The sequence below is a fragment of the Pezoporus wallicus genome, unplaced genomic scaffold (assembly GCF_028554395.1).
Source record: "Pezoporus wallicus isolate ANWC-B61680 ecotype Strahan unplaced genomic scaffold, APGP_CSIRO_Pwel_v1 contig_8721, whole genome shotgun sequence".
NCBI lineage: Eukaryota > Metazoa > Chordata > Aves > Psittaciformes > Psittacidae > Pezoporus > Pezoporus wallicus.
The window spans coordinates 1,270,133-1,296,813 of NW_026635692.1; the positions used below are offsets into that span (position 1 = coordinate 1,270,133).

General features: G+C 43.2%; 1 long non-coding RNA gene across 1 annotated transcript in view; it reads left to right on the top strand.

The window, feature by feature from the left end:
* Positions 1-20,025: 20,025 nt before the first annotated feature.
* Positions 20,026-26,681, top strand: part of LOC130592750 (uncharacterized) — a 122,976-nt gene continuing 116,320 nt past the window's right edge. The window contains exon 1 of the long non-coding RNA XR_008970642.1: positions 20,026-20,095. This is a non-coding gene — a long non-coding RNA (uncharacterized LOC130592750). The remainder of the gene's footprint in view (positions 20,096-26,681) is intronic.

Below are 26,681 nucleotides of genomic sequence, written 5' to 3' on the forward strand. Positions count from 1 at the left end.
ACTACCCTCCCTTAAGAGTGCCCCAGCAGTTTCATTTTGTGTGGATACAGTACAGAAGAGCCAGGAAAACTCCAGACTAGAAAATGAAGGAGCAATTCCAGGTCCTTGTATCAGATGCACACTTTATCAGGATAGTACAAAGTTGGATCTGTAGCTTGCCATATGCAATATCTTTCCACAGTATATAGTCAGAAACAGCACAGAGATAATTTGTATTGTCATAAAATTAGTTAAGAATATGAGCGAGTCATCCTCTGTTTCTTGTATGTAGGAAGAATTGGGGTTAAGAATAGCAAAGTGCTTTGTGTTTGCTTTTTGCTCCATTGCTGCCTCTGTGTATTATTGATGACCTTAAGCCCACATGCAGAAAATAGGAGTTTCTTCTTACAATACAATACATAAAACATCAGAAAAATCCTTTTTTTTTCTGCCCTGTGGAATGAAAGATGCAAAACCTGCAGTAAATCCAACATGAACTTCATTATGGGAGTGCAGACTCTTGCCACAGTCCACACACGCGCATATATCAGCCTGTAGACCAATATCTACAGGTTGATTTATTGTGATGTAGATGAACAGATTACATCAACAGTGCAGATCTGTCCATGCTCTATTTAATCATTAGTGCTACTCTAGAATGTGCTTTTTGGTTTGTTGAGGTTTTGTAATAGAAATCAGGCCATGTGTTTTTCTAAGTAGTTTGTTGATCTGAGTAAATGGGAAAGGGACTTCCAGCCAAAGCTATAAATGTGGATGGAGATAAAGCCTTAACGGAGTCTTTTACATTAGAGGTTCATAGCTGTGCTTTCTATTAGCTTTATTTTGGGGGTGTACCTGTTTCTGAGAAAAGAAAAATGTAAAGATCCAAGCTAGATGACAGTAAATAAATAAATGAGCAAGGCATTTTAGAGGGAGGAAAGTCAGGGCAGAATAAGAAAGTGCACACATGTCATAAACAGATCATGTATAAAGGTCAGCAAGCTGTATAAAAGACACCACATTTTTTCATGTATAAAGCTGACACATTCAGGTTCACAGAAAGCAGGTCAAAGCAGAGTCTCATTTAACTGCATCTCATGTAACTGCGTTTTGTTTTGCACAATGGGAGCGCTGAGCACAGCGCTGGGTACCAGCTATTTCTCTGCTTGTTTCCTTGGTTCCTCTGTTCGCTTGGCTTCTCACCCCTGGACTCACTAAGCACTGGCTTAATTGGGAGTGCTGTCAGACTTGGTTTGCTTATATTTACACAACTGAGCCCTGCATGTGCTTGTGCCTGCCTGGATGAACTTTGTTCAGACTGACTGTTTCTCAGGGATACGTGGAAAGTGAAACGTGTAAGAAGGACGAAGCATAATTTCACATTGTTAACTGTTTCTAAACGAACAGTTTGCTTTGTTGCTGAATTTCCCCTGTCCTCCAGGGGCCCTGTCTGAGGCTGTTTTCTACAAGTGCCCTCATGCTGTGGCCTGTGCTTGGTCAGGCTATGAAACAGGCAGGGGTCTGATTTTAGAGGGGAAAATAATTTTCTTTCACTCTTCACTATCTATGGGATGCTCACGGTCTGCCTGCTCGGTTCTAACATCAGTGGCTTCCCCATCATTTACATCCGTGGGTGAGGATGGAACACATGTGGATACAGTCTCAGTTAACTCTGAATTATGGAGGAGGCTGGACCATTGCTGTGCATTGCTATTGCAAGACAGGGGTAGGTATGCTGCACAGGAATCTGCAAGTGAGGGACAGCAGGGCTTCAGCAGTGGCTGGGTACATGCAAAGGCTGGAGGAGGAAGAGGCGATGGCTGGCCCGCCCTGCTGTGCCAGTAGCTGACCCACAGGGTGTCCCTAAGGGCTGTAGTCAAGTGGCTCAGCCTCTCTGTGCTTGCTGTGCAAGCGAGATAATACGTCTTTCTCTTGGTGGGTGCCAGAAGGAAAATATATTCACGCTGATGAGGGGTCACATGCCGCAGTTGCATGGGATGTGATTACTTTAGCTATTAATTACAGTATTAGTTTGGACGTTCTCCAGCGTGCTGAGCGAGATTGCCTTTCCATGGAGCAGGAAATATTGGCAGCATACTTTTAAATTCAGGCAGTGTGTTTTCTCCCTTTCCTGAGCACTGTCTCAGGGTCACGAGAAAATAAAGAAGTGAAAGGGGCTGAATTTTTACAGAGCGTTGGGAAGAAGCAGCTTCCAACAGGCTGAGGAAGTAGGTAACATTTGACCTTTCCAGTCACATAATTTCAGAGAGCAGGAGGAGAGGATGAGAGAGGACAGGAAGGGGAGGACCTGGAGGGAAACCCAGAACAAACACAGGAGGAGCACGCATGGCCCTTCATTATTTACTATTTGAGAGGCATGAGGTGAAGCTGCAGCTAAGGAGGAATTCTCAGGCTCAGCTAAGGCTCATAAACTAGATGCTGAGACAACAAGCTTTTCATATGTCTCTGATCATTTCACATGCAAACTCACGTTGGTAGAGACGGTGGGCATGATGCTCAAGCGAAGTGCAGCAGGAGTTTCACAAGCATTGGGACCACGTATTCCTAACCGCACGGTGTTGCACGTCAATAGACAGCTGTGAAGCGCAGCAAAGCTTTTCCTTGGCCATAGTCTGCGCGTTGATGCAGTTGTGCCTGGTCTGAAAATCTGCCTCGCTGAGAACAAATGGGTCCATAAAGCAACTGTCGAACGTGCGTGTCGCTCAGCTGCTGGCGAGAACCGATACAACTGTGCTGCAGTCAGGAAACACAAGGCTTCAAAAAGAACGCAGGTCATCATCTGGATAGGGTGAAAACGCAGTGGGTATTCTTAGGCCAATCTTCTGCTATTTTCTTTGTACCCAATACAGTCAATTTTCCATGAAGTCAGGAGACATGTAACTCAAAAATCAGAGATAGTGGCAGGGAAGGGTAAGAAAACTCTGTCAGAGCTCTGCTTTTCACGTCAGGTGCCAGTGGGACCCATCAAATGTTCATATCTAAATTTGCATACTTTATTATCTCTAGAAAATTAACATAAGCATAATATTTGCTAAGAGGCAAATGCTTGTTGTGTTGTACCTGCTTGCAGCAGGTAGCGATTTGCTGAACAGAACAACTTGGTACTCAATATCATTAACAAGAAAAACTCAGTTATTCTTCTAGTATACTTCTTTCTAGGACTCTCCCACACGGGTATGGATGGGACTGTTCCCTGTTGCTTCCCTCTGACTTTTGTTGTTTCCCACTTTCTGTAGTGATACACCCATTTGAAATGGAAAAAACATTTGTTTGACATAGAGATTAGCAGATACCCTGGGAGGATATTTCTTTAATCATTAAATAGAGAGGGATGAATCTGTTTTGAAAATAAGCAAAGCATTTGTAGCACTTAAATGGAGCATTCTATTTGCTCAAGCTTCATGTTTTTATCTGGGTGTCAGAATGCCATAATAGCGTGAGTGAGCTATTTGGCCACAAATCCATCAAAACCTTGAAGAGATGTGGTCTGAAAACTACAGTTTTGGCATTGCAAGACAGGAATAACAACTTTATAACAGCTAAAAATGTTTCTTCAGTTTCCCACTGCCTCCTGCATTTCTGTTACTGGTTTATTTGAGACCCGTTTTGGTTTGTTTCTATTAAGGGAGATATGATCCGAGAGGTCTGCTTGTCAACTGCCTGGGCACTGAAGTTAGGATATATCATGTGCATCTTCTCCCCCTGATTGCAGCAGTATGGATGTTATTTCAGTGCGGTAGAACGTTTCCATGACCAATATGAGCACAGTGGAAGGGACTAGAAAGGCATACTCTGTCACATACTTTACACAGGAGCTGAGTAATTTACCCAAGAAGACACGCTAAAAGCAGTATGTGGCCACTTCCAAGAGCAAAAATCTTCAGCTAATTTCTCCTGTGATGTATCAAATGCCATTATTTTCCTTTAGCATTACTGGCAGGCTCATAGGAAGAATAAGAGGCCATTTAATTAAGAACAAATAGATGTTCTGATTTCCACTCCTGCCCACCATTCCACTCCTCCCTCTTTTAATATGACTCAGCTGAGATAATCACCCAGGCAGCTATAAAGCAAAGAACAGCTGCCCCTTGTCCTTTGCTCTAACAGATAAACTATACTCCCTGGCACTTGCTAATGTTTCTTACAGTTGCAGGAGGAGAATAATAGCCATCCTTCATTACTTCTACGAGATGATCTGATATAATCCCTTAGGCACCAGTTGAACACTCTGTGTCCCATCATGCAGTCTCAAAAGGGGACAAGATAAATGACTGACAAGAAATCAGCTGTCCTCTCCATACATCTTCTGATCACCTCACTGCTTCTGCCAGTTGCTCTGTTGTCGAGAGTTGAGTGAAGAATAGTTGGAGGGGTTTTTAGCCAAAGTATTAATAACTTTCCATCCCTTTGTATGGCAGAAGCCCACTTAAATGACAGTGAAACATCACCAACAAGGAAAAGCATGTCCTCTTAGCGATCAAAGTCCCTAAATGAAAATGGCATAGAGCCTCGTCCATAACTCTTGCTAAGTATTTAATCTCATCTCCTTCAGATGTTGCTCAAAAGATGTTTAGTGCTGCTGAGGATGCCTTTTCCACAATAACGTATCTGTGAGGGGCTTTCTACTGAAAGAAAATAGAGCAGTCAATACTGCTAATGGTGCTGCAGAGAGACATTGGGGTGTTTTTATCTAGAAGATGCTACTGAAAATGGTATAGCTACTGACACCTATTGTGATAAATGGGATTTAACATTGGCTCAAGATGAAAAGTTATAATAGAGTGAAAAGGAATTGCCTGAACACAGTCCCATGGTACAATATCATTTAAGGTACCCTGACATTTCTGACTGGAGGTGATTGATTAACTGGTGTACGTATGCCTGTAAATTTCTGTACATAATGCAACACATCCAAAAAATATTGCTATAGTTTGTGTGTCCTTCTGCCTGTCCTGCTTCTGGGCTGAATGGGTTTTCTTTCAGCTTGGTTCCACAAAGCCCCAGAAGCCATAGTTTAGAGAGCTGTTTGCAGAAGGCCCTGCTGGAAGCTGCGTGAAGTTATTGAATATTGGGAATAGAGGTGGAACATTTATGCAGATTTTAATGGAAGGTGTCCTTCTGCATCACCTGGAATCATTGGCAAAATTCCCAGTGATACAGGAACAGCAAGCAATATAGGGCTGCGAGCGTTGTAGGGAAAATATTCTAGTTACTGGAATCTGATGTAGTTATAGCCACTGGGAGAAGCATCCAGTCATTGAGCATCTAGAGATGTAAACATTATCATTAAGATAAACATATCTAGGACCAGGGCTTGAGCTGAATTGGGTAAAATAAGAGATAAATGAATATTTTTCACGAAGTTATTTCTTAGATAAACTAATTTAGCATTTCCTTCTTTTTGTACAATATTGAGAAACAAATCAGTTTTCTCAAATTATCCCATTTCCTTGCCATTGGTTTTCAAGGTTTTTCTTTTTAAGCTCTTGGCTGTTTGTGATTCTGTGCCTGTTACCTGAGTTATACAGTGACTACTGAGGTAAACCCTAGAAATGTTTTGCTTTCATAATAATTTTTTATTTGAAAAGTTGCATGAATTCCTTTTGTAGTCTTGGAGAGCTTGGAAAGCACCTGCTCCTTTGTAACCTCAGGTCAGAAGGGGCATCTCCATTTAAGCGAGGGAGGAAAATGAATGTGATAACGATATAAGAGAAAGCATTTTTAATTCCTCTCGTCTCTGGGCCACAAGCCAATTTGAAAACATCCACAGCAGCAACTATGAGAATAATCATAGTGCACAATACGCAAGATAAAGCCTGATCCCTGCTTTTGCTATTTCCTTTAAAGAATTTGGCATTTGCTCTGTATCAGTAGATGACTAAGGGAAGAATTAACCCCCAAAATTGGATCACCCCTATTGATAACCCCTACGGAGAACGGATAACCCCTGTAACTGAATGCACGTAAAGCACGAACTAAACCTCATACGTCGTTTGAGTGAAGCTGGTCTGAAGTGCGGAGTCAGACGTTGTTAACCTTGGGAAACACAGCATCTTTTTTCTGTGGTATGTTTTTTATGTACTGCTCTGACAATTCCTCATCTTTTTTCCATGTCCCACTTCCTTTTTTTTTTTCCCCCTCTTAATTATTTCTATTCAGAAGCAATCCCTCCATCTGCTTTCACTCTGCTTCCATTGGTAGGTTTTCTTTTACGTCTCTGCAGCTGCTGTTTGTAACCTGCAGTACCTGGAACATTCATGTGCTAAACTGGAAGCAGTCCCATGAGCAGCAGTAACTCTGACTCCAGCCTCTCTGAGGAGATGCGAATTCTCCTTGTCAAACCTTTCCTGGCTTTACCCTCACATTTACAGTAGTTAATCAGATGTCCAAACACTCGCGTTCAGAGAAATGCCACCTTCTAGAGCAATAATCAAAGTATGACCCTGGCTGAGCTGTTTTGCAGGGAGTAGTGCAATTGAAATCCCTGCCTACCAGGGGAAGCCTGTTTTACTACGACTGTTGAGCTTTGCAGGCAATCTCCACTGCTTCTCTCTCTGTAAACATCATCAAAGCTACTTGAGCTAATTAATTACAGGCTGAGGGATTTTAATGCTTTCAGATACATGTGCCAAACACAAAGAGTCTCCCAGTGAGGATATGAAACTTTGGACTCCATATTTGAGCTAGATATTTGAAGATATGCATCATCACATTCGGGATTCAGCATTTCTTTAGTGTTACAAGAAACATGTTTCATTTTTCCCTTGAGATATGATTTATCATCTTCTGACCAGAAGTCTTCACTCGCAGAACGGCTCTGACCAGACCTGTTATCGGTCCGGCTCACGCCACCTTTGCTGTCTGGAAAGCTGGTAGGTGTGGGGCTTTTGTTGGCGTAGTGAGGAGCAAGGATTGAAGGTGGCAAGTTCCTTCAACACCCATCAGCTTTGCAGCTGCCAAGGACAGGACGCAGCGTTCAGTGTCACCATATGGAAAGCAGACTGAGAGAAATGAAACTGTATTCCTCCCAGGAAGTGTAGGTGCCCCTAGCAAAACTCAGAGGTGAGGAAATGGCTAGAAAAGTGTAAAGTTCGTGTTCATCATCTGGGGTACATTAACGTGCTCAGAAATTCCTCTATGGCTTTGCATGTAGTTTGTGTTCTCAGTCATGATTTTATCCACTTCACTTGTAAGCTTATCCCACAAAGTACCTTTATGATTTTTCTCCCTTGCAGTTCAGTGGCTAGACCGTGAGTTTCAAAGGTACTGAATCCAACCCTGAACAAGCCCTAACATGAGCAAAAAGGAAATTAGCTCAGGTAAAAACAAAAGAAAAGGGATTTCTTTAATGCTCCTCTCCTTGAGCTGAACTTAGACTTCAGAGTCGTTTCACACAATGGACAGCAAGTGTATGGGGGAGTCTTGTGCTTTGAAAGAGAACCTTATAGGGCTGTGGGAAGAAAATTCTTGAGACACCACCGTCATCTCAAAGGAAGCAGGATGCAAATACCATAGCAAAAATAATATATGGGAGAACTTCAGAGTGTGGGATAATATCCTAGTCCCTGTTAACAGGCTTTTCATTACAACTATTTGAATGGTTTTAATGAGTGAGTCAGTACAGAATATGCTATTGCCTTTCACTGTATTGGCATCACAGTCATGCTTGGAGGCTCCAAACAAGACTGATACCTGCCGTGTAAGTTCAGCAAGATAAATGATCCCTATATTTACATTTATATCTCCGAGAAGCAGACTTAATATTGTTGTACAGGGATGGTTTAACAGAATAGGAAAAAGCTGAGATGTAAATCCCTGTCTCCTAAGATCCACTCCCTGCATTACCCATGAGTCTGTTTGCCACTTCAGTGTCTCGTACCACAGATGAAGGCAGTTGATATCAATAATTTTTTAACATCATATAAGTATAGATTGTATTGCTGAGAGCTGCGGTGAAAAGGAATGGGGTAGACCTCAATGTTTTATAGCCTACTGCACAATTAACATGCTGAAGAAACTAAGCAATATCGCTGCTTTAAGTTTAACTTGTAGAATTGAATCACAAATGACCATGGGCAGAAGAATGAGTCACATTATAACAGCATACAGGATGTATATGAAATCTGGGAATGTGCAAGCAGGCACATCGATTACATCCGAACTATTGGCAGGCTTTGCTGATCTCCAATACCTCTACTCAGATGAAAAAATATTATTAACCTTTGGTGTGACACACGCAAATAAAATATGATGATTCCACAGCAAACTCAAGGATCTACACATCACGCTTTTAAGATAAGCAAATTTATTTTAGGCATTGGATGAGTGTATTAGCTTGGTTTGGAAATCAGGCATTTTTGCAAGTCACAATATTAGCTGACATCATAAAAGTGTCAGTGATTCTGCTATCATTTGTAACCGAACGTTCCGTGATGGAGGTGCTGAGTGGCAAAATGCATCAAAATATTATCATTCATAAATATGAGCTGCCTCAGAGTTCCAAGGAGCCAGTCACGCAGTGGCTGATGCACAATCAGAAACTGGAGTGTTACAACCTAAAGCTCAGGTGAGGAGTTAGTGTAGTGAATTATCTCATCCAGCCTGCTGTTCTTTGACTGCAACCTTGTAGTTGCCAAAGGTTGGCTATCAAAAATACTGTGATAAGCCCTCTTCCTGTGCCCTGCCAGGTGCTTCCAAAGGCAAGCCTCCACGGTACTGCCGTAGCACAAGGAAGGGTCCCAAAGTGGCTGCCAGTTTTCAATGTGAAGATCTTGGATCACACTGGATTTTGAGAAACCCATTTTAATACACCTGCCTGCTTTTAAATTATTTTTCCTTTACCTCCTCTCTGTTCATTTCTTTCCTGATTCCCCCCCCCCCCCCCCCCAAATGCGCTAAGTATCTCCCATTCCATTGTTTTAATTGTAAATCTTTCCTTAGTTTCTTTGCTTTCTACCCAATGGTTATATTCCACTGGGGAGAAGGGAGCAAAAGGGAAGTGTATGCTGCTGGCCTTCAGCCTCTGAAATGATGAGTATTCCTTGCTCAGGATAATAGCAGAAGGTATTTTCCCATCCTGTTTTCCCCTCCTTGTAGGTGTCTGCAAGTACAGGAGTTCTGCTGAGGCTAGAGAGAAAGGGATTCCTTATTTTGCCTTTGTAGCAAGGAGTCTTAGTGGATTTAATTCCTGTAAAGCCTGGAATGTAAGGTCTGACAGATGCAAAAATATTATTATGGTGTAATTCAATTTTTAGCAGGAATCTCTGCTAAGTTTGTCTGTATCTGTAGTTCCTTATGTTGTACAGTCTAGAGCTGGAGTAATACATGACTCATGGCTCAGATACGCCAGTCCTGGAGGATTCTGTAAGCAGGGAACATTGCACAGTCCATGGCAATACGTGATTTTTCCACTGTACATTTCAGTTGTAGTGCAGATTTGAATGGTTCTTCCATTACGTGTTTGTGAGCCATATTCTGATTGGTTCAGTACTCTGCCTGGTTAGGTGACCTTGCATCTTTCCAGAATTCAGTATTGTTAGCCTAGGCATCTTAAGAAATAGTAACTTCTCCTGTGCTCTTCCAGTGTTTATCTGCATCTCTTTCCCTTCAGACTAATATGAAAGGGGTCAGCAGCTTGTACAGTCTTCTATTGTTTCATGTTTCTTGTCAGGGATTTTCAGTGCTCAGACAAAATGCAGTGAAAATACGTATTGGTGCGGCTACTTTGGGAAAGCAGCGATTTTTCACCTGGCTCCACAGCAAGGTTTGGCTGGAAAGCTGTTAACGACTGCCTCTTCTTATGATAAACCTCTAATTTTATTTATCGCTAGCATTTTTTTGCAAACCTGCAATTTTACTCATTTCTGCTATTATATGCAGTGGTCTGACAATGGACATTCCTTTACCTGTAATTTCAGGAGAGACACTGTTTGAATCAGCAAGGGCTGTGGAAATGCTGTTTGTGCTCCATGTTCTCAGGAATGAATCAGAAGCAGAGGAGGGGAAGACTCCTAATGTGTTAGATGAAACTGAGTCACCGTCTTTTGTAGAGGGGCTGCTGCAGATGTGGGATGTGCTGAGAATTCTCATGCAGGAACTAAATTAATCCTCTAGCAGTAATGCACCGTTTCACAATTACCAAGCAGTTACAAATGAAGTAGCCGAGGGATGAAGGTATTACTCATTTCAGCTGCCTAAGAATACAAAGAAAGCTACCTCATCTCTCAGACAGGCACTTCCATCCTATGATTACCTTAAAGATTGCAGATATTAGAGAGTGAGTCCAGAAATCTGTTTTGAGGAAGGCTTATATAATATATACTAGCAAAATTTCTGTGTTTTGCCAGCTGATTTTGCTAATGCCATTAGTGCTTTGTCTGTTAATGGCCTGGTGTTAGGCACTCAAAAAATCAGAAAGAGCACTGGTTTAGAGTGAACTTTAAAATCCAGCTCCTTTTGTGTGGTTGATAATGTGGTATTTTACTTGCAAAATCAAAATCAAATTCTCCCTTCATTATAAGGCTGTCAATCCAGATTAATTCTACTGAGGAAGAGCAATAGATTTCATGATCAGAAATGATCTTTATTATCATCTGACATGACTTCTTACAAAATACAGGCTCTTTTTCAGAAATTCTATTAGAAAGTCCATTTTTTTTTTAGTGGAGTTGCAGCAAATCATGAGAAAGACTTCCAGATTTGATTTAAAGACCCCAAGTGATGGAGAAATGGCCACATTCCTATGTAACTTATTACAGTGCTTAAATACCTTCTCTGTTAGACACCTGAATTTGCTGGTAAATTGCTGGTCTGCAATTTGCTAGGTAAAAATAACAAATCCCATTTGGAATGGGCTGAGAGGGGAAAAGCTGGTGCGCAGGCTGGATCCGCAGTCTGTATTTTGTGTTTTGTTGTGCAGTTACATCCCAAAGGGCAGTGTATAAAGCCTATGTTTTATAGGCCGATGACTCTAATATTTCATGGATATGTCAGAACTTCAGCTTTTATTTCAAAGTTGTTATTCCCATTTATATGTGCCAGGATGGATCTGAAAACAGAAGGAGGCTGGGTACAGTGCTTCTGTTTGGGTTTACTGACAATGCGAAACAGCAGAATGGAAATACTGAAATTAGCCTGTGGGGATTTGGTCTCTATCTTCCCCTTGGTATGAAGCAGAACTCCCCAAATGCTACTCTCTGGTCAGCCTGCAGGTACAGCAAGAGTAAATTATGACCTCTGTGTAATAATTGGGGTAGTTGTTTATTATCCCCATCCTTCTTTCTCCAGGACCTCTTACACTGCTTCTCCTCATCCTCTAACACTTCCCATGTGAAGGGAAGTACTTTGTTCATATTCGTCTCCTATAGAGCATTTTATGTGTTAGTGTGAGTGATGAAAAGTGGTGCACTAGTAGAAGTCAGTGAACAAATGCATCAGAGACAGCAAGGAACTCTCTGTCTAACTGATAGTGTAAGAGTAGGGCTTTCACCTCCGCAAACTAACATCTTTCCCATATGATACCAAAAACTGGTCATCTTCAATTGTAAGAACAAATACCAGGTGAAAGGCCTTTAGTATGCCAGCTTCAGGGGTAGGTAAACAGAAACAGAAACATTTGCCCTGCTTCTTTTCTTTGTTTGCTGCTGCAAATTAAGTTGCCACATGCTTAGGTCACAGACGTTGTTGAAGAGGTAGCCAAGAAAGTGCTGTAGCAAGGGTGAATATACATTGCAATATAGTATGATAATGTAATAGCACCTTTATTTTGATGCATTCTGAATTGTAACTCAGTCATTCCGAAAAGGATTCCTTTAGAAAAATGGAAAGAGGGTTAAGAAGGTGCAGGGACCATCATTCTATCCTCACAGTTCTTAAGCAGGGTGCTGAAGTTTATCAAGGAGACAGGAAATTAATAGTTTTGAGGCTGTGTCAGCCTTGTTCCACAATGTAGTTTGGACTGAAGGACATAGCTGTAGCTGTTCCTCAGTAGCACGTATGTTCTCATTTAGCTGCCCTTTGAACAATGCAGCCACTACCCTTCTCCCAGTTCTTCTGGATTAGCTTCGTGACTAACTGTGGTAAAGTTTAGGATGACGTGCAATGGGCTGTTCATGCGATAAGCCAAGGGGACACATCAGCAGCACTGAATGATGCCGATTTCCGAAGGAATTCAGGTTTTGGAATTTCTCATCCCCTCCCACAAGGGCTCTGCTGAGAAGGCAAGATCAGGACATATGCTTTAAGACCCAAGGGATGGCTTTATGTCAGACACAACAACGGATGCAGCGCCCAGAAGTGTAGGAGTTGGGAGGCTGATTTATGACCGTGCTAGGGGAGAGAGTGTTCCAAAAGGCCTCTTGCCATTTCCTCCTAACACAGTGGCTGTGCAGGCCAGCCTTGCAGCAGGAGAGAGGTCAGCAAACAGGATTACATAAGGCTGCTTGCTATGCAGAAATACGCAGATGGCCTAAAAGTGTTTCATTTTTCAGATGAAGTCACATGCCCAAGAGCTGCAGTTTGGGGCAGGAGAGGAGTCTCCGAAGAGCAAGTACAGCAAGAGTTGTTTTATTTTCATTTTAATTGAAAATAAGCCTGGAATCTCTCCAGGAGATAAGTTTTGAAGGAAGGAGTTGGCTCGTTCGCAGTCCAGGCAATTTAGAATCGCCTCCCATTATTTGTATTTCATCTTCAAGCACTTCAGAGGCATACTCGGATCCTTGAGCAGATAGTCATCTAGAAGGAACTAGTTCCAAGTTGATATGGGATCATGTAGTTGGCCTGAATTCCACATGGTGCAGCAAAACAGAGGGCCAGCAGTTCTTTCCTTCTCAATAAAGACTCGTTTACCACTATGTGGTTTGAAATGCACTGCTGCTTCTCCTTTATACCCCTAATATTATTCTATCACATCTTAATCCAGAGCTACATTTTGTGCTTGGAAAAGGACAAATCTCAGTACAGAAATTATAACCAGTGGTATATGAATTTACAAAATGAAATTTCATCTCTTACTGATCTTTATTCATTTTTATTGCATGTTTGCATTTTTTGATGTTTGTACTAATTCAAAACTCTCACTTCTTTTCATCTCTTATGGCTAGAGAGCCATGATTTTCTAACTTACAGAGGACGTTTTTGTCCTCTAATTCATTATTGCTTTTAATATAACTTTTATTTAAAGATATATTATAACAGAATCAAGCAAAGCTGAAAGAGAAGTTATTATGGACCTCTAGCCATATCTGTCAAGGTGAAAATCAATTTCAGACACAGGTGTGAAAGCAGTAGTATTTCAGCAAGTTCATTAATAGATTGAGGGAATTACTGTGCTAGACATTAAATATTTAAGCAAACTCAATGTTCCTGGTAAGTACTAGCATAACTGTTGTAAAAGTCTTCTCTTTAGTGTGACAATAGCACCGTTTACACAGAGCTTCCTTCCCTTTTTGCCAAAGACATTGTTTTCCTTGCCTTGCCTCTTCCTAGACACAGCATATAGAGGCCTTGCAATTTTCCTAGGCATCATTCCGAACCTAAAGCAGAGTGCAGGAACTCTCAATCCTGACAAATATTTGTGTAGTCTGCTTTGAAATAAGGCAGAGGGTGGAGGATCCGTAGTCTTTTTGAGTGAACTGCTGTTTTCCTACCCATAATTACTAGTAAGCTTTTCACAGTGTCTAGCCTAAATCTGCTTTATTGCTGTTAAGTCAGTTCTTCTTCACCAGGGACATAGAGAACAGGTTATTTTCCTCCTCTTTGTAGCAAGATGGACACAGGCTTAAAACTGAGTGGGAGAGCAGATAGCATAGTAGGGTAACAGTATGGACAAGGAGAGAAATAGTGGATTGTCTCCTGAACATCTTCAGTGTCTCTGTGTTAATCTGTACGCAGTGAAAGGAGTTTGGGAATAAGGTAGAGGATCTGGGAGTCCTTTATGAGATCAGTATTGTGTCTGACTCATGAGTGGCAGCCTGAGTCACCACTCTGGAATATGTGTTTAGAAAGGTTTAGCCTGTCAAGGGTGGTCCTCAGTTGGAAGTTTTCTCTTCCTTGGATCAAAACCACCCAGTTCTTCAAACGCTTCTTTGCAGATCTTGTCTTTTGAACCTTTTCTAGCCTCTTTGGAGGTCTGGGTTTTTTCTCTTCTCCCAGGGACTCTCTTGAGGTGTGAAAAGATACTGACCAGATAATCCAGTGATTGTCTACGAAATGAGTCCAAAAACTGATCTCTTGAGCCTTAAATGGATGCTTCTTTATAACTGAGAAGTGTCTTCGTTTGCCACATGAAAATGCTGCAGTTGCACCCCTGAAGTACACCGAGGCCAGGTTAGCCGCAGCACTTTTCCATGGTTGCTAACAGAAGTGCCCATTAGCACAGCTATCATGTGTACATCTGTTCAACAAGAACAGGGTTGAGCTCACATCTTCGTTTTAATGAGACATTCACACAGACAGTCAGGAGCTTTTAAGTATTCCCTTACAATCAGAGGACCTCTTCAAGTACATGTCTAAGGAAGCAAAGGAAAGGGTAGTGAAGTAATTAAGAAGAGCATGTAGTCCCTCAGTCACCCACAAACTAGTCTCTGTTAGTTTAAACAGGGAAGTGTCTTCGGGTGTCTCAGAGAAATGGAACACAAGTATGCTGTGCCTGGTTGTGTGAAGAAGAGCATCACCTAGCCAGGAGCCCAGCCAGGGATGCCACACCAGGTGGTAGCAAAAGGATGTGCTTGCACGCACCAAGCTTTGAGGCTAAATGTCATCTTCCTAGCTGAAGTTTAGCCTCCTGTAGTGGGACCCCATATGCCTGTGTGAGCACAGCTAAGGAATAATAAATCAGGGCAACCAGCTGTGCCCATCAGGAAAGGTCAGGCAGCAGGAGAAAGGCTGAGGGGGAGTAAGGGGGACAATGATGCAAATGCAGGCTTGGTTGCAAGAAAGGAGCCTGAGGCTGTGCATGGAAGGCAGCTACCTCTTCAAGGGAGAAGACAGGGAAGAAAACTGGTGCGCTCATATGGTATCAAATGAGTGAGGAGATGAGATCAGGGAGAGAACCCAGGTTACTGTGGAACAGGAAATACTGTTTAGCAAAGGGGGGAAAAAAAAGGTGTCAAGCAGTTAAAGATGCAGTCACTTAGCTCGCATCTGCGTGGTTTTTATAGAGACACAACAGGAAATTGTCTGCACCACCTGGTGAGCAGCATGTTCGACCTCTCGCATAGAACCAAACGCATTAGGCTTACTGAAAATAGAAGGGCTTGTTCCCGAGGCCTCCTTGGATGTGTGCACAGGTATTTCTTTGGTGGGTTTTGGGGAGGGGGTGGAGAGAAGAAGGGTTTGTCGCAGAACTGAAGGTTCAATAGCCAGCTGATCAGTTCGGTAAATGTTTCATTTCTGCAGCCGGGTAGGACTTGGAAACGATCCAGGATGCCTCTGATCTGCAGTTGCTAATGAAATCGTATTGAGCTGTTTAAAAGGTACCCTGCAGTATTTGGATGGTAGATCTGCACGTTTGTGCCGGGTTTAGGTCTGGCCGGCCGGTTTCATCGGGAAGCTCATTAATTCCGCTGAAAGAGCGACAGCCCTGCAGTAGGCCGAGGGAGAGGGAATGACACTGACCTTGCGCTCCCCCACGTTCCCTTCTTCCTGCTCAACCCCGAGCGCTCCCAGCCGGGCTGCCGCGCTGGGGCCGCGGCGTGCTCGGAGCTCCCCCCGCTGGTCAGAGCCGCCGGGGATGCAGGAGCGAGGGGATGCAGGAGGGCGGGGATGGGGATGAGGATGAGGACGGGGAGGGGGCGCCTCGCGGTTTCCCTGCAGGGATAATGACTGCTATCGTGGAGCCCGGGAAAAGTCTGTGCAGCCTATATGGTGAATGTCTGTGTTGAATAGAAATATGTTCCAGGAGGAAAAGAAGGGAATGTCAGGTTTTATTGATTACTTTTCTTCCTTTTTTTTTCTTCAAGATTCTGTTTTCCTGCAGGACAGGTAAAGCTGTATGTTGTAGGGCTTTCAGAGAGGAAGTTATTTGTGACGCCTCAAGCTGTGCCAGGGGAGGTTTAGACAGGATATTAGGAAGAATTTCTTCACAGAGAGGGTGATCAGGTGTTGGAAAAGTCTGCCCAGGGAAGTGGTGGAATCATCATCCCTGGAAGCGTTCAGGGATGTGTAGATGATGCCCTCAGTGACAGGGTTTAGTAGGGGACTTGGCAGTCCTGGGGTAAAGGTTGGAACTGATGACCTTAAAAGTCTTTTCCAAGCTAGTTGGTTCTGTGATTCTATCAAAGGGACTCATTAGGTCACATGAAATGATTCCGTGGCATCACTCTCATTTACTGATCCCATCCCAGCACAAACACGCACATGACCCATGGATTATCACCAGCATGCTTTGGTCAGGGGACACACCAGGTTAATGAACAGGTTTGTTCGCTGTGTCACCTTGCCAACCCAACTAACCTGCTGATAGACAAAATTGCCTGCTGGGGTCAGGGATGCAGGAAACCTCTTCAGGAGTCAGAAGTTAAGTTTTCTCATGGATTTTACCAGGCAGTGCAAGCAGTGGGCTGAGTTTGTTGCAGCAACAACTCCACTCTGCATCACTGAGAAGCTGCATCTTTATGCAGAGAAGCTGCACTGCCCAGGCAGTTTGTTGGTATCAGCTGCACAGTAAGAGCCTCTCAGCGAGGCTGTTTCACCTTTCATGAGGGCTGTGGTCTATTTATCTCTGTTGCTTCTGTTGAGGTTTTCCGTTCCTCAGGCAAAGCAGTTTTGCAGAATTCCTCCCTTATCTGCTCATTAACCCTTTTCCTCATCAGGCAGCAGTAGGACTCTTACAATAGGTTGCAACTTGTTTTCCCCTGAAATCCATTTTGTTCCCTTTGCGCTTTGAGTGTTCTGTTTTGTGCTGCCAAATCGGTTTCCTCCGTTTCCATCCTCCTCGTGCTTTCACTGTTTCCATTAGTCCGACATTCTCCAAACCCTCACTCACAGTTACGTTATCAATTGGGGAAAGGGGAAATAAAGTAGCCAACAGCTGAGCGTTGTCCTTCCTGTCAACTCTGCCAAGAAACTGCTTAGAGCCTCCTGGCTCCATTCAGAGACTACTGTTTTACAACCTTTCCAAGGGTAAAGTACTAACAGGTATTGGTATTCATATACAGAATACTTTCATCCACTGCATCTTGAAACGTGAATTGCAACCTTTTGTATTCCAAGGTACAGCTTACAAGGTTTTACTTGTCAAAGTAGAGGGCCTCAACTCACTTGAGGCAAAGCATTTTGTTCTGAGGATGTGGTTATCAAGATGTCCTCCTCCTCTGTGGGGCAGAAAGCTGCACTGAAGTTGCCAACGACTGAACGCTCTCCCTCTCTGCAACTCGCGCTGTGTCTGATACTGTCTTGGCTGTGATTTCATCAGAAACCGTGAGCAAAACAGTGTGGGAAGGCAGTGAGTAGAAGACCTTCACAGGAAAATGAAATGACACCAGAAGTGGCATTAGAGATTTGTAATGAGGGGGCTGCTGAGAGAGCACTCGCAGCATAAATGTCAGGGAACGAGCATGCTGTGAGAGGTGTGATTGCTCAGATGAGCCTTGAATGTTCATGGTTATGAAAGGCCCCTGTGCCATTCTCCATAGAAGTAGCGACATTAAAATCCAATGATCCACCAAATTCTTTCATTCTTCTCATCACATGAAGTTCCTTCTCTGGTTGCTATTTGATATGCAAGTCTTCCTTCTTTGTATTTTACGCACAAAAGCGTTCTCATCTCGGCACTGCAGAGACGGCAAATTTGTTCTGTGTGTTGTGAGCAAAGCCTGATTAGATTTCCTAAACAAAACATAGCATGGACAATAGGGGTGACTTGAGAAGAAGCTGATTTTTAATATGCTTTTCCACAAGCTCGTTTAAAAAAATGGAAAAGGTGATGTAGTCTAAAGCCTAAATTGATGGAAATGAGAATTTGAGACTCCAAAAGAGTTAGCTGTCATCTCAATGAAGTGAGTTGGCAAATAGGTGTGCTTTCAGTGCAGGGTGAATTCAGTGGCTTTGCAGCCTCCCTCCTCGGTTTTAGATCCCCTCTAAATTCAGGCTGTGGGAACCGGGAGAAAGGCACCTTAAAAACATTGCATTCTTAGCATATACAGTGAATTCTATACCAGTGTAGCCCTGTCATCAGCAACCACTTGTGGTTGTATCCCCATGCTTCCAGTGCAAGTTTGCCTGACCTTTACAGGCCTTTTCTGCTCGGTGACTGATCTTGCTGGTCCACAGAGGAGTTCAGCGAAGTCCAGCTGAAAAGTAAAAGTCTTTGTTTCATCTTCTGTAGGTGCCATACTGAAAGTTTTGGGTTGTGAACTGGCTGCTCCCTATCCAAAAGAGCCAGCCATGGACGTGCTTGCACCACCCAGTGCACTCCCTCCTCCCTCTCTCTGTCCTGGAGAAGACAAGCCTGATGAAGGACTCTTGCAAGAGGCAGATAAAGCATTCCCTCCCGTTCTCTCAGAAGCGGAGAGATTTACATGGGCAGATAAATGGGGGCTCAAGCTAGGAGCTAGCAGCCGCTTTGCTTCTATTTTGCTGTGGCAAAAATGGATCCCATTCCTCCCCCCGTCCTCCTGCTGTCCCTCACCACACCAAACCTGGCACAAGAGGGAATCCGCCGATGTCCTGGGGGAAGAGGAAGGGCTACCCAGGGCCAGGCAGGCTGGCAAAGGCAACTAGGCAGTGCCTAGGGCAGGGGCACACTCAGGTAGTGCTGGTTGAATAATAGAAGGATTGGTTTGGCACTGCAGCTAACACATGAAGCAAGGCAGCTGGAGAGAAGAAAATCAGATATCACTTTGGCCCGGTGTGGTGGGTTGATCATGGCTGGATGCCGCCAAGGCCAGTCAAATCACTTCCCCTCCTCAGCTGTAGAGGAGAGAGGCAATATAGCAAAAGGCTTGTGGGGCAAGATAAGGACAGTTTGCTGTTTGAAACCACCAGATTCCTAAGACATTGCGTGGCAAACATAATACATGTTTTGAATTTGCCACCTGCTACTTCTCTTTGACACCCTCTAGTTCATTTATGGAGGAGAGGATGAATGGATCTTTGTTGTTCATCTTTACTTAGTTTCTGCTGGGTGAGCAACCTTACCCTGCCTTACCTGTTTAATGTTCCTTGAATATACATTAAAATAGGTAGCAGGAGGAGTTATGTGTCGAGCAGTGGTGCTTTCTGTAAGTAACGTGTGGAAAGAAGGGAAATAGCCTGGAGTTTTTCCACTCCTGCTAATTGCCTTCTTCACCAGCTTCCTGCAACTCATCCCACACCCTGCAGTTTGCGTTCATGCTGCTATAGACGTGAGCCAGCAGCGTTTCAGTGTGAAAGGCCTTTCAGTGCATGGTAAAGCTTTATTATTTTTCCTGCCTTTTGGAAGATAAAAGCTTCTAACCAGCTTCCTTTAGTTTTATTCTGCAGCTCTGATAGCCTTTAGCTGCCTTTCAGCCCATTAATCAGTTTCCCAATCCAGAAGCCGGGCACAGATGTAGAGAGTTTTCTGTCCTGAACTCATGGATTCTCCAGCCGTAACAACCACATTAAAGCCATCAGGTCCAAATTAGAAATGCCTTCTTAAGTTTAGCTGTCTGGTAGCAGTCCTTTTACTTAGTGATGAGCTTAAACCCCTGTTGCTCCTTTCTAACTTCATGTACCTTTGCAGTCAGGTAACTTACTTGCTCTTATGTTTCTGCCATAGACTCAGACTGGTTCTGGTCACATCCAACAAGGGGATGGTGGCTTTTCTGCTTCTGTTTCTAAGGGTACAGCTTCAGTAGTTTTGCTTGGCAAACAGGAGCCGGTTTTATACTTCAGTCGAGACTGCTTTGGTTTTTCTATGTATTTGTTTAATAAGAAAACTTATACAAGTTCTTATAAGAGAGGGGAGTTTAAATGTTGTAGTGCAGTCTTTCAGGTTCTTCCAGAGTCTTTAAGTGTAGAAAAAGATGTGCAAAATCAATAATGGTATTGTTCTCCTGACTTTTTTTAGGATGGATGTGTACTCAGGATTCACCCTATCCCGAAGAACCTTCTGGTCACCCTCCCCCAAAACATGGTAAGTCCTATGGAGAAACTGGAGTAGATCCTTCACTTTGTTCTGTATACCTCACATCAGCTTGCATATGTGTCTTGGTCATTTGTTAAACAGAGAGTAGAAATTCAACCCTTAACTAGTGTTTTCACTTCCAAACTTTTTGGTAGTATCTTTCAGAATGCAGAATTCTGAATCCTTCTTTCCCAGTGTGCAGAATATAAGTATTAATCTTAAGCACACTTTTTATTATTGCTCTCTCAGTGCATAAGCAAGTTTTCAATGGTTGTAGGTGATCCATTATGACACATTGTACTGCATGACAAATTCTGTGTTCATTGCCAGTTTCCAAATGTTATCCTCGATGCCTGCTTTATCCCCACCCTGTTGGTGTGATCAATATATATGAAGGGAAGCATGTGGAATTTGAGGAATGGAAGGATAAGTTATTCGTCCCTTAGGAAACTGAGTCTGTGCATGTTATCCTTGCTCCATCCAGACAGCTGAAGTAAGAAATAAGTGCTCAAAAGGTATTAGCCATGGAGAAAGAAATCTGTAGTGAGGAGAAAGTATTATGATAAGTAGGGGACTGTAAGTTGCAAGAGTACATTAAATGAAGCAGTACTGCTAGTATATCAGGTTTGTGTGGCAAGGTTTTGGTAGCAGGGCAGGCTACACAGTGGCGTCTCTGAGAAGCTGCTATAAGCTTCACCTGTGTTTGATAGAGCCAGTGGGGTCCAAGGTAGACCTGCCCCTGCCCAAGGCTGAGCCATCAGTGACAGTGGTAGCACCTCTGGGATAATGTAATTAAAAAGGGTGTAGGAAAAAGTCCTTTTCAACAGCAGCTGGGAACAGGAGTGAGAATGTGTGAGACAAACAGCCCTGCAGGCACCATGGTCAGTTGAGGAAGGAGGGGAGGATGTGCTCCAGGCATCAGAGCAGAGATTCCTGTGCAGCCCATGGTGAGTTAGGCTGTGCCCCCGCAGCCGTGGAGGTCCATAGAGGAGCAGATCTCCACACGCAGCCTATGGAGGACCCCGTGCTGGAGCAGGGGGATGCCTGAAAGAGGCTGTGACCCCATGGGAAGCCTGCACTGGAGCAGCTCCTGGCAGGACCTGTGGAGAGAGGAGCCCACACTGGAGCAGGTTTGCTGCAGGACTGGTGACCCCACAGGGACCCACACTGGGGCAGTGCATGGGGAACTGCAGCCTGTGGAAAGGGCTCATGGTGGAGAAGTTTGTGGTGGATGCGAGGGAGCCCACGCTGCAGCAAAGGAAGAGTGAGGGGAGTCCTCCTCCTGTGGAGGAAGGAGCAGCAGAAATAATGTGATGAACTGACCACAACCCCCATTCCCTGTTCCCCTGTGCCACTGGAGGGGAGGAGTCTGAGAAAAATGGGAGTAAAGCTAAGCCTGGGAAGAAGAGAGGAGTTGGGAGGAAGGGTTTTTGAAAGTGGTTTCATTTCTCATTACCCTGCTCTGATTTGATTGGTAATAAATTACACTAATTTTCCCCAAGTCGAGCCTGTTTTCCCCATGATGGTAATTGCTGAGCGATCTCTCCCTGTCCTTATCTCAGCCCATGAGCCTTTCATTGTATTTTCTCTCCCCTGCCCAGCTGAACAGGGGAGCGATAGAGCAGCTTTGGTGGGCACGTGGCACCCAGCCACGGTCAGCCCGGCGCAGCTAGAAATCCCTATTGGAGCCAGCAGGGCTGAATTTGAGGATAAAACCCAGTAAAATGCTCTACTGAAATCCTTTTATTTTCCCTCTTGCTGCATCCAACATCCTCCGCAGGCATCTCTGCAGCCACTCCCCTCTCTGTGAACACCATATGTCTGATGTTTTGTACAAGCTGTATTTTGTGCTACATTTTGGTTAACGAACCAGGAAGATTAGAAACTAGAGGGGGAAAAAAAATATCAAAACCTGTACTTGTTAAAAAAATCAGGGCGCTTTTGTCTTCCGTTTTTGTGAGAGCAAGAAACAGCCTAAAGACTTTAAATACCTGGGCTTCTCAGAGGTAATGTGTTATTCATGTCTTCCTCTATCTCTCAGTGTAGAGGGCGTTCCTAGAAGAAAGTGTCATATGTCTGTATTGTAGCTCCTGAAATAGCTGGTGCTACTGGCAGCTGGACATGAGTTTGATTAACTTTAATGTGTGCTGGGGTTTAAACCTTCCTTCGCTGTCTCTATAATAAAAGAAACTGAAGAGAGAAAAAAGAACATAAAAAAGCAAAAGCTAGTAAGTTCAATTTAGCTATTCTCTATAGTCATGCTAAGCACAGAGCAGGACAATTTACAGTCACTAGAAAGTGCAATGCACAAACATGAATACCAGCATCTACATGGTTTTCATCCTGCTTGTATGAGATGTGACGTCCTACGTGCTTTGTTAGCTTCCAGAGTGTGGATTCAGGAACAAAACACTGTTTGCACCATAATAGGTGATGATGTGATGAGATCAAACAGACTGTAGCTGGACTCTTGTTGAGATACCAGCCCAAAGGGTAAGGGTTTTACGTAACAGAGAATGGGCTCTTCTCTGGGTTGGTTTTGTTACTCATGCGGGTTGCTAACACACCTGAACACAACTGCAGAAGCGGGTTGGTGGGCAGTGGCAGTACGAAGGCCTTGTTCCTAGTGCCTTGGAGTCCTGTGGTAGGATTCCTCATGTCACTGTTAATAAAGATTCAAGTACAGACGGAAGCTTTTCTCATGTCGGGACTCGCGGCACTTCTCTATCCTCTGTGAATTCCCTGAGGCTTAGTATGAATTGAGGTCGCACTAAACATACTCAGTGCGGGCAGTGTGTGCCCTTTCATCTCTACCTAGCTACCTGTTTCCAGTCATTTTGTAGAAAATTTGACATCCAGAATGTTGAGACCGACTTCAAAGACCTTTATTCCCTGCCCAATGTTGCTGAAATTGGTTTAAAAGTTATTTAGTTGGATGAGAGAGGCAGATAAAAGCACACACATACTTACAAGCAGAAGCTGAGCTTGATCAAACTAGGCTAAAAGCAAACACCAGTCTGAGCTTCTTCTTGTCAATGTGTACTTAGAATTTTGTGAACTCTTAGATTATGAAGCACAACTTTCTAACATAAATTAAGAGGTTTTCTGTTTTGGAAAGTGGTCCTACGAACTACATGGAATACCTGGGTTCTGTGCTCCCCCTGATTACCAAAGCAATGTGATAATATTAAAGCCTTCAGCTGTCATACAGATTTTGCAGCCTGAATAGGCAGGTTCTGCAGGAAAACCTCAGAAATGCAAGGCCGTGCTTGTGTGCTTGCACTGATACAAGATTGAACAATTCACTGTTCTCGCTGTTGACCGTGTTGGGGATGGCTTGACACAGTTATATTCACAGTCAAATAAAACTTAGACTAAATTTTAAACAGTCATCCAGCACTTGTAATTCCCCTCCTTTGAAATCCTTTCCTCGATTTAATAGACAGGAATATCCCACCCCAGCAATTTAAAGTACTTTCTGGTGTTTCCCAAATTGCAGGTAGTTTGCACACTGCAGGCTGAGATCCTCTGGTTTAGAGGGCAGGCTCTGGATTCCAGGCTGCTTTCGTTCTTCAGCATTAACAAGAATAAAGGTGAAAACTCACTCTGTCAAAGATGGCCTCAACACTTGGTAGAACTGGAACCGTGCTAGGAAAGGGTTGTCTGGTACATTAAAGCATAATTGAAAATCAGAAGGGAAGAGGACAGTGTTGACACACTAGTTGTAAGATCATTGAATGCTCCATCCCTGGCAGTGTTCAAGGCCAGGTTGGATGAAGCCTTGGGTGAGATGGTTTAGTGTGAGGTGTCCCTGCCCATGGCATGGGGGTTGGAACTGGATGATCTCAAGGTCCTTTCCAACCCAAACTATTCTGTGATTCTATTCTGTGACTCTTAATAGGCTTGTAAATAGAAAAACTATATAAGCCATCATTCCTAGAGCATTGCTTTTTTGCAATTAATAAAGCAAGCAACATGGAGTAATCTTAAATGAACTGATCTTCCAAATCACCTCTATAAAGATATTGCATTAAGAAAGCTCTTTCCATGTGTCATCGTATGAATAGACATTCTCAGATTAAAATCTAAGCAAACTTTTAGAAATAAATTTGACTGTATTTTTTTGTCAAAACTAGTTGAAGTTTCATCTTCCTGTTTAAAAAACAAGGAAAACCAGGCAACAAAAAGCAACCCTCCTCTTACCCTCTGTTTTTCTTCTTAACTTTAGCTATTATCAGGAATCAGAAATTTGAAACAAATCTGAATTCCATGTTGAGTCCAGCCCAGAGCAGGAAATGTGTGTAACTTATTTTGTATGTCTTCTCATAAATGACTAGCCTGAATTGATTCTGAGTGCCTTAGGCAGTCTGGTACAATCCCGATGACCTATTTTGAGAAGATGGGTAGAAAAGAAAGTTTGCCTAATCTTTGTGCATTGCAGCTCATTCAGTGGCTCCTGTGGCAGTCTGGACCAAACCCTAGATGCTTTGGCTAACAGCACTGTAAAAAGAAATGAGGCTTCAAGCGTATACCAACTATAGAGCAGAGAGTTATCTCAAGTCCATTTTAAGAGCCACAAAACCATACCTGTCCTTGGGTGTAGATCTAAAGGGAAAGGATATTCCTATGAACCAGAATCCAGTCAAAGCAGCTGAGACAAGGCTCATTTTGCTGTCAAAATCCTTACACCTTTTTGTACTTGTCTCTTTTGCTGTGCTGTGCGCTGGTTGTGCTTGCAAAATCTCATCTAAAAAGTATGTCCAGCCTTTCAGGGAATAGGAGACATAGTGCCAGTGGGGATTAGTGCTCCCTGCTAATCTAACTGTCCCTGTTAACATGGAGTAAAGTCAGAGGCTTTCTGAAAGGGCAGTTGTTGTTCATTCACACCAGCCACCCATCTTAGTTTCATTCTGGAGATGACAACTCCCAAACAATTTGACAAGTGTTTTTCCAATGCTTCCCCGATCATACTGATTTCTACTGCTACAGATTCAGGAATGACAAAGAAAAGCAAAACTTGTCCTGGAAACGTTTATGTCACATAGGAGGAAAACTATAGTGTGAGCTGGAATGAAGTACTTGGAAACCAAGCTCCAGTTCAGGTTGCTGTGTTATTGAGGGCCTAGAAGCTATCTAATTTGGGTTAAACTGCAGCCAGACATGAGTGGTCAGGTCTCACTGGAGCCCGTGAATCTCTCCACCAGCATAAAGCATTACAGGCAGCAGCAGCAGCACCTTTTTGAGTGGTGGTTTTATTACTTCCAGTGCCACTCTTTTAAGTGGGAGTCTTGCCCCTATATCTGCCCCACTTTCCCACACCTCTTTAGTTTCATCTGGATGCTCCATAGCCCCTTTCTGTAAAGGGGAATAGGAGTCAGAGTAAAACTATTGTGATCCACAGAGGTACGAGGTGGGAGTCCTCCTTTAGTCCCCTTCTGTATCTGTGTACCAGTATCTTGCCAACTATAGTTCTCCGCATGCAACTATTCCCCAGAGCGTATAAAAGTGCTCATGTATTTGTTGCTCAGGTACAGCTGTCCATAGGTAAAGTATCTTGTTCTGAGCAGAGTTCTTGTCTGCTGTCAGATCAAATGATGCTGATGACTCTGATCAGGGAGCCCTCTGGGAGACAAATGAAATTTTCTTGTGATTACAAGAATGTATTGTAGTCAGGAGTGTCGAGTGCTCCTACACAGGAGCATCCAACATAGCACAGGCTTTTCCTTAAACTGTGAAGAGAATAACTCTACAGAAAGGGTTGGAAGATGTTAGCTTTCTAACAGCCATCAGTGTGCATAGTAACTGGCAATGTGGAAATCCACCAGTCTGGGCTTTCTTCCTTCCACTCCAAACAGCCCATCCTTGCTTTGAGGTAACAGGACAAAGACCAGGGGTCAAATTCACAAAGATTCACTTGGGCTTATTAAAAAAATCACAGATCTTCATTTGCTTCACTTCTGATAAGCCAGTGGCTATTTGGGAGAAGGGCAGCTATAGTCTGTGCTCTGACATTCAAGCTGAAGATACATAACTTGTGTATGAAGTGTTTGGTGCGGCTGTGGGAACAAAACAGGTAATACAACCAGGAGTCAAATGTTTCAGTGTAGTTTAATGTGATGGAAATTAATTCAATATTCATCATTATCCACAGAGCATCTCCAGAGGTTTGTACAGTAATGTCACAGCAAATCTATTCAGCTCTTAAGAAAAGAGAGACCATGCTCACAGCTGAGCTAATTTATATTAATACCCAGCATAACAGAAGTTATTTCACAAGATCTTTAGGCATTACATCTACAATTAGCTAAAAAGTACATACTTTATTACCTTATCTCTTTTACTAAGGTTTGCTTCTCATCTATTTGCAAATTTTTCAGGCTTACAAAGCTTCAAGGACTGTTTTCAAAATAGCACATCTTGCTAAACCGTGCCCCTACAAAAGATTAATTATTTTAAGGTTTTTACCATGCAAACCAAGAAAACTTCAATACTGGTAGGCTGGGGATTTTTGCTGCTGGAATTTACATATGTAGATTTCCCTAGGTAACAAAAATCTGTTCAAGTTTAAAATCCTCAGTGCTAATGCTAACAATAG